This window comes from Rhinopithecus roxellana, chromosome 19 (genome assembly GCF_007565055.1).
Source record: "Rhinopithecus roxellana isolate Shanxi Qingling chromosome 19, ASM756505v1, whole genome shotgun sequence".
NCBI classification, from domain to species: domain Eukaryota; kingdom Metazoa; phylum Chordata; class Mammalia; order Primates; family Cercopithecidae; genus Rhinopithecus; species Rhinopithecus roxellana.
In genome coordinates, this window is record NC_044567.1 from 3,612,278 (window position 1) to 3,626,820 (window position 14,543).

Here is a 14,543-nt window from a genome sequence, read left to right on the forward strand (position 1 = left end):
TCACCATGTTGGCCAGGCTGGTCTCGAACTCCTGACCTCAGGTGATCCTCTCGCCTCGATCTCCCAAAGTGCTGAAATTACAGGCGTAAGCCACGGTGCCTGGCCCTAAATCTTTTTTGTGAAGGTCAGATAGTAAATATTTTAGGCTTTTGGGCCACATGTGGTCTCTGTTGCATATTTCTCTTTGTTTCTTTTCTTTTTCTTTCCCAGTCCTTTAAAAGTGTAAAAACCATTCTTAACTTAATGGGCTATTTAAAAACAGACTGTAGATTAGATTTGATCTATTGGTTGTAGACTGAATATAAGAAGATGATATGTGAACACTTTTTATAAAACAAGGTTCATAGGGGTATCAATCACTGCTCAAATCTTATTACCACGTGAAATTTTTTTTCTGTCTGTATTCTGTCTATATCATTAAAAAACTGAAAATGCATAGAAGATATTAATGCTACCGGGCGCGGTGGCTCAAGCCTGTAATCCCAGCACTTTGGGAGGCCGAGACGGGCGGATCACGAGGTCAGGAAATCGAGACCATCCTGGCTAACACGGTGAAACCCCGTCTCTACTAAAAAAAATACAAAAAACTAGCCGGGCGAGGTGGCGGGCGCCTGTAGTCCAGCTACTCAGGAGGCTGAGGCAGGAGAATGGCGTGAACCCTGGGAGGCGGAGCTTGCAGTGAGGTGAGATCCGGTCACTGCACTCCAGCCTGGGCGACAGAGCGAGACTCCGTCTCAAAAAAAAAAAAAAAAAAAAAAAAAAAAGATATTAATGCTAGAGATTGGCTGAGACCCTATACAAACTTACAGAATTGCAGAATTGTATTGCCAAAAGAAATCTTAGAGATTATCTAATTTGAACCCCTTATTCATTTTACAGATAATATGACTAAAAACTAATAAACATGATTAACTAACTAACTTACAAATACTGGAGGGATAGCAGGCCTTCAAATGAATCGCTGTGTAATTCAGTCAAATAATTTTCATTGAGAATTCTGGAAAATGAAAAATTATTTTCTAGATCAAAATGCAAACTACAACTATTTGCCACACAGGACTAACTCCTACATGTGGAGGAAAGCCCGGTGAAGGTAATTTCAAGATGGTGGTATCTGCTCTGCTTTCATTCAAACCTTTTCTTACATTTTCCTTTTTGTGTCCATCTCTCTTCACCACCACTACATACACACATACACACACACACACACACAAGCACACCCCTACCTACTCTTCCCACCAAATTGTCTATTTAATGCCTCCTCTCTAGATCACAAAGTCCCTGTTCGAATCCAACTCCGGGTGGCACCAACATCAGCAGAACTTCCGTTTCCTCCTCTCTTTTCCCAAACCTTGTTATAAAAGCCCCACTTGGAACCATGTCAGGGCTGCAAGTGAAGTCATTCGACTTTTTTCTCCCATTAAAAATATTTGAGAGGGCCGGGCCCGGTGGCTCAAGCCTGTAATCCCAGCACTTTGGGAGGCCGAGACGGGTGGATCACGAGGTCAGGAGATCGAGACCATCCTGGCTAACACGGTGAAACCCCCGTCTCTACTAAAAAAAATACAAAAAAAAACTAGCCGGGCGAGGTGGCAGGCGCCTGTAGTCCCAGCTACTCGGGAGGCTGAGGCAGGAGAATGGCGTAAACCCTGGAGGCGGAGCTTGCAGTGAGCTGAGATCCGGCCACTGCACTCCAGCCTGGGCGACAGAGCGAGACTCCGTCTCAATATATATCTATCTATATATAGATATAGATACATATATCTATATCTATAGATATATATATTTGAGAACTACAATGTGCATAAAGCACACATAACATAAATGTTGTTTTTATTTTATTTTCATTTATTTTAATTTCTGAGGCAGGGTCTCACTCTGTTGTCCAGACTGATCTCAAACTCCTGGGCTCAAGTGATCCCCCTGTCTCAACCTCCCAAAGTGTTACAATTACAGATGTGAACCACTGCACCTGGCCAAATATTCAGTTTAATAATTATAAAGCAGATACCCGTATAATCATTACGAAAGATCATTACTAGCATCCCAGAAGCCCCAGGTCCTTTCCAATCACAACCCCCTCTCTAACCCTTATAGATATCCACTATCCTGACCTTTGTAATAATTTTCTTGTTTTTAAAATGTAGGTCCGGCCTGGCACAGTGGCTCACGCCTGTAATCCCAGCACTTTGGGAGGCTGAGGCGGGTGAATCACCTGAGGTCAGGAGTTCGAGACCAGCTTGGTCAACATGGTGAAACCCCATCTCTACTAAAAATACGAATATTGGTTGGACATGGTGGTGGGTGCCCGTAATTCCGGCTACTTGGGAGGCTGAGGTGGGAGAATCACTTGAACCCAGGAGGCAGAGGTTACCATGGGCCAAGTTCACGCCACTGTCCTCCAGCCTGGGTGACAAGAACAAAACTCTGTCTCAAAAAATAAAATAAAATAAAATAAAATAAAATAAACTGGTAAAGTAAAATAAAATGTAGTTCTGGCTGGGCACGGTGGCTCACACTTGTAATCTCAGCGCTTTGGGAAGCCAAAGTAGGAGGATTGCTTGAGCCCAGAAGTTCGAGACCAGTCTGAGTAATACAGCAGGACCTCATCTCTAGACAAATTTTAAAATTAGCTGGGCATGTTGGCGCACACCTGTAGCCCCAGCTACTGGAGAGGCTCGGATGGGAAGATTGCTTGAGCATGGGAGGTCCAGGCTGCAGTGAGCTGTGTTTACACCACTGCAGACCCTGTCTCAAAAATAAACAAAATAAAATAAAATGTCGTTTTACCTATTATATGTCAGTCATAAACAACATATTTTAGCTTTGCCTCCTTGGACATTATATAAAAGAAATCATATTACACATATTATTTTCTGTATTACTTCTGTCACTCAATAATCTGTTTGTACATTTAAGATGTATGTTGCTGAGGTTGATTCATTCCAAGGCCTGTGTTGTGCTTTCAATAAGGTAGTTACTAGCTATATTTGGCTACTGTTAGTGACTGAGGAACTGAATCTTTAATTTATTCATTTTAATTATTTTTAAATTTAAAAGCTGATACTCAATGCAGTCATTAGAAAATTTATTGGGTACATGATGCTACTTTTTCAACTGCAAATTTTACAAAATCTAAATATAGATTAAGGTGTTTTGTTTGTCTGTCTGTTTGTTTGTTTTGAGATAAGGTTTCACTCTGTTACCCAGGCTAGAGAGCAGTAGCACAATCACAGCTTACTGCAGCCTCGACCTCCCAGGCTCAAGTGATCCTCCCACCTCAGCCTGCCTAGTAGCTGGAACTATAATCACACACCATCATGCCTCGCTAATATTTTTAATTTTTTGTAGAGACGTGGTTTCACTGTGTTGCTAGGCTAGCCTTTTTTTTTTTTTTTTTTTTGAGACGGAGTCTTGCTCTGTCGCCCGGGCTGGAGTGCAGTGGCCGGATCTCCGCTCACTGCAAGCTCCGCCTCCCGGGTTTACGCCATTCTCCTGCCTCAGCCTCCCGAGTAGCTGGGACTACAGGCGCCCGCCACCGCGCCCGGCTAGTTTTTTGTATTTTTTAGTAGAGACGGGGTTTCACCGTGTTAGCCAGGATGGTCTCAAACTCCTGACCTCATGATCCGCCCGTCTCGGCCTCCCAAAGTGCTGGGATTACAGGCGTGAGCCGCCGCGCCCGGCCTAGGCTAGTCTTAAACTACTGAGTTCAAGTGGTCCTCCTGCCTATGCCTCCCAAAGTGCTGGGATTACAGGCGTGAGCCGCCGCGCCCGGCCTAGGCTAGTCTTAAACTACTGAGTTCAAGTGGTCCTCCTGCCTATGCCTCCCAAAGTGCTGGGATTACAGGCGTGAGCCGCCGCGCCCGGCCTAGGCTAGTCTTAAACTACTGAGTTCAAGTGGTCCTCCTGCCTATGCCTCCCACAGTGCTGGGATTACAGGCGTGAGCCGCCGCGCCCAGCCAGGTTAAGTATTTTTATTATTATTAACTTTTCTCCCTAGACTGCTCAGCAGAACAGATTAAGTTTTTTTGATAAAAATTCAGCAACCAAATTTAGACTTCAAAGAGTTAGTATGGAAAAAAGAATGTAAACTCCCCAATTAATTTTTATACTAACAACATGTAGAAATGATACCCCTTTGGATATTTCGAAGACTTAGTATGAAAATAAAATATCTCATTAATAATATATATAATGACTGCATGTTGGAATGATAATATTTTGGATATAATATATTCACATGTTTCATCTGTTTATTTTTTAGTTTTATTTTTTAAGTAACTACCGGAAAAGTTAAGATTATGTATGTGGCTTGCATTATGTTTCTAATGAATAATAGAAGTATTAATAATACTTCTATTCAGTATACACACCCATAATAATACTTTTAATAAGTATTAATAATACTTCTATTATTATACAAAGTATTAATATGTTTCTATTATTATATAATAGAATAATAGAATATTCCATTGTATGATTATACTGCAATGTATTGATTCATCTACTGTGGACAGATACTGAGATTTTTCTAGTTTTTAGTTATTACAAAGAATGCTGCTTTGAACATTCTTATACTTGTATTCTGATAATACTTTTGCCTGGGTTTCTCTAGGATATAATAAGGGTACAAAATTGTTTTCCTAAGAAGTTGTGGCAGATTGAGAACATGCCAAGTCTCTAACCATCCAACCTCTAGCAAATCTCTAAAAATTATAGAACAGAAATAATTTCAAAATCCACAATCTTAACTCAAAATGTGGAAGCAGCTCTACAAATGATCCCCTGTCAGAAATGCCCAAGAACTACCTACAGGTTATTGGTTGGGACAGTGGAGTGGGAGAAGCCAGAGGTACATCAACCACATATCCTTCTTCCTTGGGCCAGGCAACAAAGGGTGTCTTCCTCCAGGCAGGAGCAATTGGTGTTAGAAAGGGGGCAGGGTCCTGCAGCCCTGGAGGAAGGGTGTACAGTCCCTTACCAGCCATCTCCCACACCTTCCTATTATCAGGAGACTCCATCTGGAACACAAGCCCCAGAATCCCATCTCTCCTTTAGAGCTAGAAAACAGGATTGTCTAGTTCCAGCATTTTTTTCCTTATTAATAAGATGTCAAACTAAGGGTGAGGGAAACTATTTTAAAGTGGTCATAACCATTTTAAAGTGGTCCTCTTCTTAGATGACTATGATTGTCATGTGTTTTACTTTTAATTTAGAACTCATGTATAATTTGTCTATATAAGTTGAACTAATGATGTGACACACAAACTGTTGTGAAAAATGCCAGTTACTGGCTGGGGGTGGTGGCTCACACCTATAGTCCCAGGGCAGATCACCTGAAGTCAGGAGTTCGAGACCAACCTGGACAACAAGGCAAAACCCCGTCTCTACTAAAAATACAAAAACATTAGCCAGGCATGGTGGTGCACACCTGTAGTCCCACCTACTCTGCAGGCTGAGGCATGAGAATCGCTTGAACCCGGGCAGTGGCAGTTGCAGTGAGCCGAGATGGCGCCATTGCACTCCAGCCTGGGGTGACAGAGCAAGACTGTCTCAATTAAAAAAAAAAAAAAATGCCAGTTACTTTGAATGTAAGCATTTTTTCCAAAATCATGTATGTGTCTAATTCCTTCTATAAATCAATAAGAAAATGATTTTAAAAATTCAACAAGATCATGGACAGAGGACAGAAAACTCAGAGAAGAAACACAAATGTTCAATAAACATATAAAGATATTTAATTAAATTCATAAGTAATCACAAAAATTCAAATTTAGATGGGATACCTTTTATTCACCCATAACATCAACAAAAAGTTGTAGAATACCCAGTGGTGAAAAGTGTGGGGAAATGAATGCTGTCATACTCTGTTGACCATAGTGTAAGTTGGCACAACATTTTTGACGGCAATTAAAATTTCATATCTACATAGGCTTCACCCCAACAATTCTACTTCTAGATATGTATTCTACAGAATACATTCTACAACAATTCCATTTCTAGATATGTATTCTACAGAAATACTTGCCCATGTTCACAAAGAATCATGGATTTCATTGCAGCAATGCATGTAACAAGAAAACTAGACATAATCTAAACATCCATCAATGGGGGAACTATTAAATAAACTATGATACATCCATACTATGGAATATTATGCAAGAGTTTAAAACGAATGCAGTAACCCTCTAAGTACTGGGAAGGAAAGAAATCTAAGACATATCATGAAGTGAAAGAATCAAGTTGTAAGACGTTACCATTTATGTGAAGAAAAAAGATTTTTAAAGCCACACAGCAAATCTATTTTGCTTTATGTAAATATGTATGTAGGCAAATGGGGAAAAGTCTGGAAGGTTATATACTAAACATGGAGTGTTACCTCAGGGATGAGGGAGTAGGACACAAGGAGGGTTTTCGTTATAGCTGTTATTTCATTTTTATACATTAAGAATGTAATCATGGGCTGGGGATGGGGCTGAGGGCTGGGATTACAAAATGCCTGTAATCCCAGCACTTTGGGAGGCCAAGGTGGGAGGATCACTTGAGCCCAGGAGTTTGAGACCAGCCTAAGCAATATAGGGAGACCCTGTCTCTACAAAAAATAAAAAATTAGGTGGGCATGGTAGCATGTACCTGTGGTCCCAGCTACTTGGGAAGCTGAGATGGGAGGATCTCTTGAGCCTGGGAGGTGGAGGCTGCAGTGAGTCATGATTGCACCACTGCACTCCAGCCTGGGGAACACAGTAAGATCCCGTCTCTGAAAAAAATATATATATGTATATATAACAAAGTATTATTTGTATAATAAAAAATAAATTTAAATTGACTCTTATTTTAAAGAGAGCCTACCAAATTTAATTTTAAAATAACCACAGGATTGCAATCAACAGAGGTTGATTGGGGTATGGAGGGGAAACATGTTTTCTCAGAGGTACTGACCTCAAAATTCTATACCAGGAAGGATCTTACAATGCAGTTAGTTTTTTGTCATATTTGGAGAGAATATACTCACAGTTTCTCAGTCCAACTGTATGCTTTCCATATATCTTCACCAATGTAAGAAATATAGTTTCCTTGGAAATTTCTGTGAAGAAACACAGTTCATATCCTTGAATAGGAAGGAAAAGAATGAACAGGATAAGTAAAAGAATCATGGCAAAAAAAAAAAAAAAAAAAAAAAAAAAAGAATCATGGCAACCTTGTGGGGGATATTCAGAAACAGAGAATAACACCTGCTTTCTAATTTCCAGCGCTGTCAGCTTCCCAGTTTGCACAATTAACCAAGAAATAATGTGGGGCCACTGGCACAAATGAGGCATCTCCCGGAAGCTTAACTTCCTATCCATCCCATCTCTTAGAGAGATAATGCCAGTTAATTACTTTGAATGTAAGTATTTTATCCAAAAGCACTTATGTGTCTAAACTAACTCCTTCTACAAATCAAAAATGGTAAATACTTCAACAGAAAACTGGGCAAAAGCTTATCATTATCAACAAATAAGAGAAAGAAACCCTATGCTGGGTAACGCCAAAGCTTTGGCCCGGTGCCCTCTGTTGAAACATCCTAGGCCTTTTCTTTCCACTCCTATCACAACCAATCTGATTTAGCCCCTTCACACTTTACTCCTAGATTTTGCTAGACCTTTCTATTTTGTCTCCCTGAATTAAGCTTTCCCCTCTAGGGCACTCTACGTATGGATTCTAAAATAATCATCTGCATGTCTACACTTGAACATTATGCAAAAAATAAAATAATCTTCCTGTTTTAACCATCTAATCTCTTTTGGTTGGAAATTTTCAATGGCTTTCCATATGTCATTGTGTAACCTTTAAACTCCCATACCTGATAATCAAGGTTTTACATAATTGTTTCTTCATTGCTCACCTGATTCTTTGCAGCTGGATTGGTTTACTAAATTCTCACCATATCTGTAGCCGTGCCTTTGCCTAGACTGTACTCCCATTTTTTTTCCTTATTTAACAAATTATAGCTACTTTTTAAGCCCCAAGTAAAGTTTTAGCTTATCCAGATTTCTCTGACCTCCAAATCTCAAGATCGCAGTTTCTGGTGAATTCTAGCACCAATGGTCTGCATTATCTTTTAGTACCTAATTATATGTACCTCCTTTTTTATGCCTATTCTCTTTCTTCCCTCCTATCATTCTCATGTTCTAGGGATAGTAGCACACTTGGCTCTGGATTGGACACAAAATGAGTGCTACATATAGAAAGCAAGTGACAAAGATGAGTTCTGGACATAACTAAAAGACTGAGTAATCATGTTAACAGCCAACACTCCTACATATGCTGGGCACTGATGAAGTGTTTCATATATTTACTCACCTAAATTTCACAACAATCTTATGAAATGGTGACTAGCATAATCCCCAGTTTAAAGATGAGGAAATTGAGTCACAGAGCAGAATAACTTGCTCAGGGTCACCAAGCTAATAAATGACAGCCCTGGGTTCAGACCCAGGCAGCCTGGCTCCAGAATCAACTCTTAACCATTTAGAACATCATCACTGAGATGGGGAGAGGGACAGGCTGCTGTGAAGAGGGTGAAGTGAAAATGGGAGGAGAGCAGCAGTTGAGCAATGACGTGATGGGGCTAAATGAAAACGGCTAAGAAAACAAGTAAGAGCAATCACAAGTAAAAGACTGGAGAAGGGGCCTAATAGTAAAGGATAATGAGGAGAAGGAAGAGATTACAGGCAGAAGTGAAAGCAGAAAGTTAGTTGTCAGTATAGCTTGGGGAGATAAAGAAGGCCCAGGGAGGCCTCCAGGAAAAGGCTGCCGTGTGAGGCAGGACACAGAGGACAACGGAGGAAAGGTGATTCTTACAAGATGGTGAAGGTACCATTGTAGGTATTGGGCTCTGGCACAGGCACTCAGCGGAGCCTCTGCTTTGGGCTGAGATCAATACATGACAGCGTCTCATCTCCGCAGGTACAGAGCTCACATATGTTGGTGCTTGTGGAGGCCTTCTGTTCCTCTGGTGCAATTAAAGCCTTATTTTGGGGGTAACTTTCAGACTGCATCAATGAATCCTGAGTAGATTCTAGTTCAGTAGGTGGACCTGTGACTTCAGTCAGGCTTCGATGCAGAGTCTGAACCTGGTCTGGACAAGGAGCTGTAGTCTTCTCCAGGGCTGTAGAATGTCCAATCTCTGTAGTGGGTTCTGGAGTGATGGCAAGTCCCAGGTCTGGAGGCTGAGTTGAGGTCTCCTCCATGGTTGGAGATGGTTTAACCTCTATCGTAGGTTCTATAGTTATGGTAAGCTCCAGGTCCAGAGGTTGAACTGTGACTTGAGTCAGGTTTGAATGCTGAGCCTGACCCTTGTCTGGAGGTGGAAGTGTCACCTCAAGGTGCTCTAGAGGAGGAGCTGTAGTCATCAGGGCTGTAGAAGTTTCAACCTCTGTAATAGATTCTGGAGTGATGGTAAGCCCCAGATCCAAAGGTTGAACTGTGATGCTGGGTGATGTTGGATGCTGAGCTTGATCCTGGCCTGGTGTTGGCACGGACATCTCATAATACACAGGAGGTTGAGCTACAACCTCCTTACGTAGCTCTAGAGACCAAGTTAGGGTCTTTTGCATGGTTGGAGAAGGTTCAACCTCCATAGTGGATTCTGGAGCTAAGGTAAATTCCAGATCCAAAGGTTGAACTGTGGCTTGAGTCAGGTTTGAATGGTGAGTCTGAACCTGGTCTGGATGTGGAAGTGTCACCTTAGGGTGCTTTGGAGGAACTAGAGTCTTCTTCAGGGGTGTAGAATGTTCAACCACCGTAGTGGGTTCTGGAGTGATAGTAAGTCCCAGGTCCAAAAGTTGAGCTGTAACGCTGGTTAATATTGGATGCTGAGCTTGATCCTGACCTGGCATTGGAACTGTTACCTCTTAATATACTGGAGGTTGGGGTACAACCTTAGGAGGCTGAGTTGGGGTCTCCTGCGTGGCTGGAGAAAGTTCAACCTCTGTCGTGGATTCTGGAGTGATGGTAAGCCCCAGGCCCAAAGGCTAAACTGTGACACTGGGCAGTGTTGAATGCTGAGCTTGATCCTGACCTGATGTTACCTCATAATGAGCTGGAGGTTGAGCTGCAACCTCTGTAGGTGGCTCTGGAAGCTCAGTTGAGTTCTCCATGGTTGGAGAGTAAAAAAAAAAACATGGTTGTGGAGTTGTGGTAAGTTCCAGGTACAAAGGTTGAACTATGACCTGTTAGGTTTGTGTGCTGAGCCTGAACCTGGTCTGGAGGTGGAAGCATCACCTCAGGGTGTTTTGGAGGAGCGGTAGTCTTCCTCAGGGTTGTAGAATGCTCAGCCTTCATAGTGGATTCTGGAGTGATGGTAAGCCCCAGCTCTAAAGGTTGAAATGTGACACTGGGTGATACTGGATACTGGGCTTGGTCCTGGCCTGCTGTTGGAACTGTCATCTCATGCATTGGAGGTTGAGCTGCAACCTCCTTAGGTGGCTCTGGATGCTGAGCTGGGACCAGCTGCTGGCTTGAAGGTTCTACCTCCATAGGGGGCTCTGGAGTCTGAACTGTGGCCTCCTGCTGGGTTGGAGAAGGTTCTGCCTCCATAGGGGCTCTGGAGTCTGAGCTGGAACCCCCTGCTGAGTTAAGAGATGGTTCCACCTCCTGAGGGAGCTCTGGAGGTGAAGATGGGGCCATCTGCTGAGTCTGAGAGGGTTCTACCACCACAGGTGCCTCTGAGGACTGAGCAGGGCCTGCCTGCTGGACTGGAGAGGATTCTACCTCTTTAGGTGGCTCTAAAAGCTGAGTTGGGGTCTGCTATAGGACTGGAGATGGTTCGACCTTCTCAGGTGGCTCTGATGGCTGAGCTGGTATCTCCTGCTGTGGTGGAGGACTGACCTCTTCAGTGGACTTTGGAGGATGACCTGAGGCTTCTTGCTGGGTTGCAGATGGTTCAACACTTAGGGGGCTCTGGTGGCTCAGCTGGGAACTCTTGCTGGACTGGAGAAGGTTCTACTTCCTTTGGGGGATCTGGAGTCTGAGGTTGGGCTTCTTGCTGGGCCAGAGAAGACTCAGCCTCCTCAGGGGTCTATGGATGCTCAGCTGCAGCCTCTTGCTGGGTTGGAGAGGGGTTCTCATTATTAACAGGTTCTGGAGATTGAACTGAAGTCTCCCATTGACCTGCTAAAGGTCCAGGGTCTTCTGATGACTCTGGAGGCAGAGGTGGGCCCCCATGCTGGGTGGTGCAGAAGGTTCTACATCATTATCTGGCCGTGAGAGCTGAGCTGTAGCCTCCTGGTGGATTGGAGAAGTTCCTACCTTTGCAGTAGGCTCTGTTGCTATGGCGAGCTGCATGTCTGGAGGCCTAATAGTGACATTGGGCAAATCTGAATGCTGAGCTTGGTGGTGACCTGGAGGTGAAACTCTCACTTCATGATGTGCTGGAGGCTGAGCTGGGGCCTCCTGCTGGGCTGGAGAAGATTCAGCCTTCCCAGAAGACATAGAAGGCTGAGCTGGCTGCTTCTGCTTACTGGGGGAAAGTTCAGGCTCCACAGGAGGATCTGGAGGCTCAGTTGGGGCCTCCTCCTGGCTTACAGAAGGTTCCACTCCTCTGGAGGCTGAGCTGGGGCCTCCTGCTGGGCTTTGGAAGATTCAGTCTCCTTGGTAGGCTCTGAAGTTATGGTAACCTCCACATCCACAAGTTTAACTGTAACACTGGACAGGTTAAAAGGAGCTTGATCCTCACCTGGAGGGTGAATTGTCACCTCATGATTCAGTGGAGTTTGAGCTCCACTCTCCATAGAGGACTCTGGAAGCTGAGTTGGAGCCTCTTGCTGGGCCTCAGAATGTTCAACCTCCCAGGAAACTCAGAAGGCTCAGCTGGCTGTTCCTGCTCACCGGGGGAAGGCGCACACTCCATAGGAGGACCTGGAGGCTCAGTTGGGGCCTCCTCCTTGGTTGCAGAAGGTTCCACCTCCTCTGGAGGCTGGGTTGGGATCTCCTGCTGGGATGGAGAAGATTCTGCCTCCTTGGCAGGCTCTGAAGTTATGATCTCCACATCTGCAGGTTTCACTGTAACACTGTAATGCTGGGCAAGTTAGAATGAGCTTGATCCTCACCTGGAGGGTGAACTGTCACCTCATGATTTGGTGGAGTTTGAGCTGCACTCTCTGTAGAGGACTCTGGAGGATGAGCTGGGGCCTCCTGCTGGGTCTCAGAAGGTTCAACCCCCCACAGGAAACTCAGAAGGCTGAGCTGGCTGCTCCTGCTCACTGGGGGAAGGTTCAGCCTCCACAGGAGGACCTGGAGGCTCAGCTGGGGTCCCTTGCTGAGTTGCAGAGGGTTTCCTCTCCTCAGGGTGCCCTGGTGTCCGAGCTGAAGCCTCTAATTGGGTTGAGGAAGAGTCCATCTCCTTGGTGTGCTCTGGAGGCTGAGCAGTGGCCTGTTCCTGGCTTGATGTAAGTTTCTTACCTGGCTCTGGAGTTACCACAAGCTCCACACCCACAGGTTTGACTGTGACACTGGGCAAGTGTGAGTGCTGAGCTTCATTCCAACTTTTCAATGGAACATTTACCTCATGACATATCAATGGAGGAGCTACCATCTCTCCAGAGGCAGGTCGCTGCTGTGCTGGGGCCTCCTGCTCTGTTGAAGAAGAGTGGCCCCCTCAAGGCAGAGCTGGGGCCTCCTGCTGGGTTGAAGAAGGTTCTCCCTCCTCAGGGAGCTGTGGAAGCTGCTCTGGGGCTTCTTCCTGGAGTGAAGAGGACTGGATCTCTTCAAGGGTCTCTGGATTTTGAGTTTCGGGCTCTAGACGGAATTGAGAAAGAGAGACTCGCTCAGGGGGCCCTGGAGGCTCATCTGAGTTCACCCGGAGGTCTGGAGGCAGGCTGCCTGGATACAGTATATCCATACTTGAATCTAAATACTCATCCTGCAAAGTTCGTTTCTGACACTGAAGTTTTGATACAAATAGGTGTGGAGTTCCAACAACAACGTTAGCAAGCTTCCAATGCTTAGCTAGATCTTTCTTCAGGTTCTTGGGCGAAACAGTAAACTTGGTTGCTTTTGAATTCTTATTTATTTTATTTTATTTTTAAATTTATTTATTTATTTATTTATTTTTTGAGACAGTCTCGCTCTGTCACCCAGGCTGGAGTGCAGTGGCGTGATCTCGGCTCACTGCAACCTCCACCTCCCGGTTCAAGCGATTCTCCTGCATCAGCCTCCTGAGTAACTGCAGGTGCGTGCCATCACGCCCTGCTAATTTTCTGTATCTTTAGTAGAGACGATGTTTCACCATGTTATCCAGGATGGTCTCGATCTCCTGACCACGTGATCCGCCTGCCTCGGCCTCCCAAAGTGCTGGGATTACAGGTGTAAGCCACCGCGCCCCGCTGAATTCTGACTATCTAGAGGTGGAAGAAGTAAAGTATTTAATCTGCCTGATGATCTGCAGCCTGAGCTAGATCTGCAGTTTGAACCTTACTTTTGAGGCGAGGAGGCCGAGCTAGGGTCTGATTCTGATCCCAGTTCAGCATTGGAACCACCTCTGGGAGTCATTCAGATCCTGGTGTGCAGCCGCTAACTGCTCTGGCCCCGGGGGCAGCTCTCCAGCTGAATCCGTGTCCAGGAATGGAACCAAAGTCTCGGTCAAAGTCTCAGTCGATTCCTGAGGCGGAGCTGACATCTGGGAAGAAGCAGAGGACCCCAGGTAATCAAAGTCCCCCGGGTCTGCCGGTGGGGGCGGGGGGCGGGGGTAAGCGCAAGGGAAGATTCGGGTGGGAGATTGGGGGAGCGGGAAAACCAGGGCTCATTCGGCCCCAAAGGGTCGGAAGTCGGCTGGAGCGGGTCCTGGACCCACTCCAGAGGCTGAGCCTGCTGAACTAGTAGCCACAGTAGTTGCCAACCTGAGGAGGGGCCATGGGACCCAGAGGCGCAGCTGGGACATGACATGCTCTGGCGCCGCGCACTTAGCTGGAGCCATTCTGGCAGCCCCTGAGACGCTTGCGCCCCTGACAACCGCGCGCCCCGCCCCGTCCTTTATGACACCTTTATTTACACCACCTTTGTTAGGCTCGGGTCCAGATCCGCTCTGCGTCACCAGGACGATCTTATCCCACAATCCCACCCAAACCCCCCTTCCCGTCCCACCCCACCCCCGAACACCCCTCCCTTCCCCTTAGCGAGAAAGGATTTGGGCGGCAGACCCGGGTGGTCCCGCTACTCCAGCAGCTTGTTGTGGTGGGGTGTGGTGGGATAGGGACGCGGCAGAGCTTCCCAAAGAAGTCACAGGACCTCGGGATATTCAGAAGTGCTAGTCCAATTCTGGCAGCCTGAACTCCCTCCTCCAAGCTGAAATCCGAGAGACACTCTTCTTCCTCCTTTTGGCCATACTGCTTCCAGGGAGAGCAACTGACCTGCAAAACGTGCGCCAGTTAGGGTGGCAAGCAGGATGTACATTACAGTCATTTATTCCAAAATGTCGCCATTTTCGCTGAAATTTTGATATCTTTTGTTGCATGTTTGATAATTAATTCACCACCCGATTAGGAAGGAGCTGTCAGGGAATA

At 45.3% G+C, this 14,543-nt stretch overlaps 1 pseudogene; it reads right to left on the reverse strand.

The window, feature by feature from the left end:
* LOC104674890 overlaps positions 1 to 13,957 on the reverse strand; it is a 58,490-nt pseudogene extending 44,533 nt beyond the window's left edge.
* Between the last annotated feature and the right edge of the window lie 586 nt (positions 13,958 to 14,543).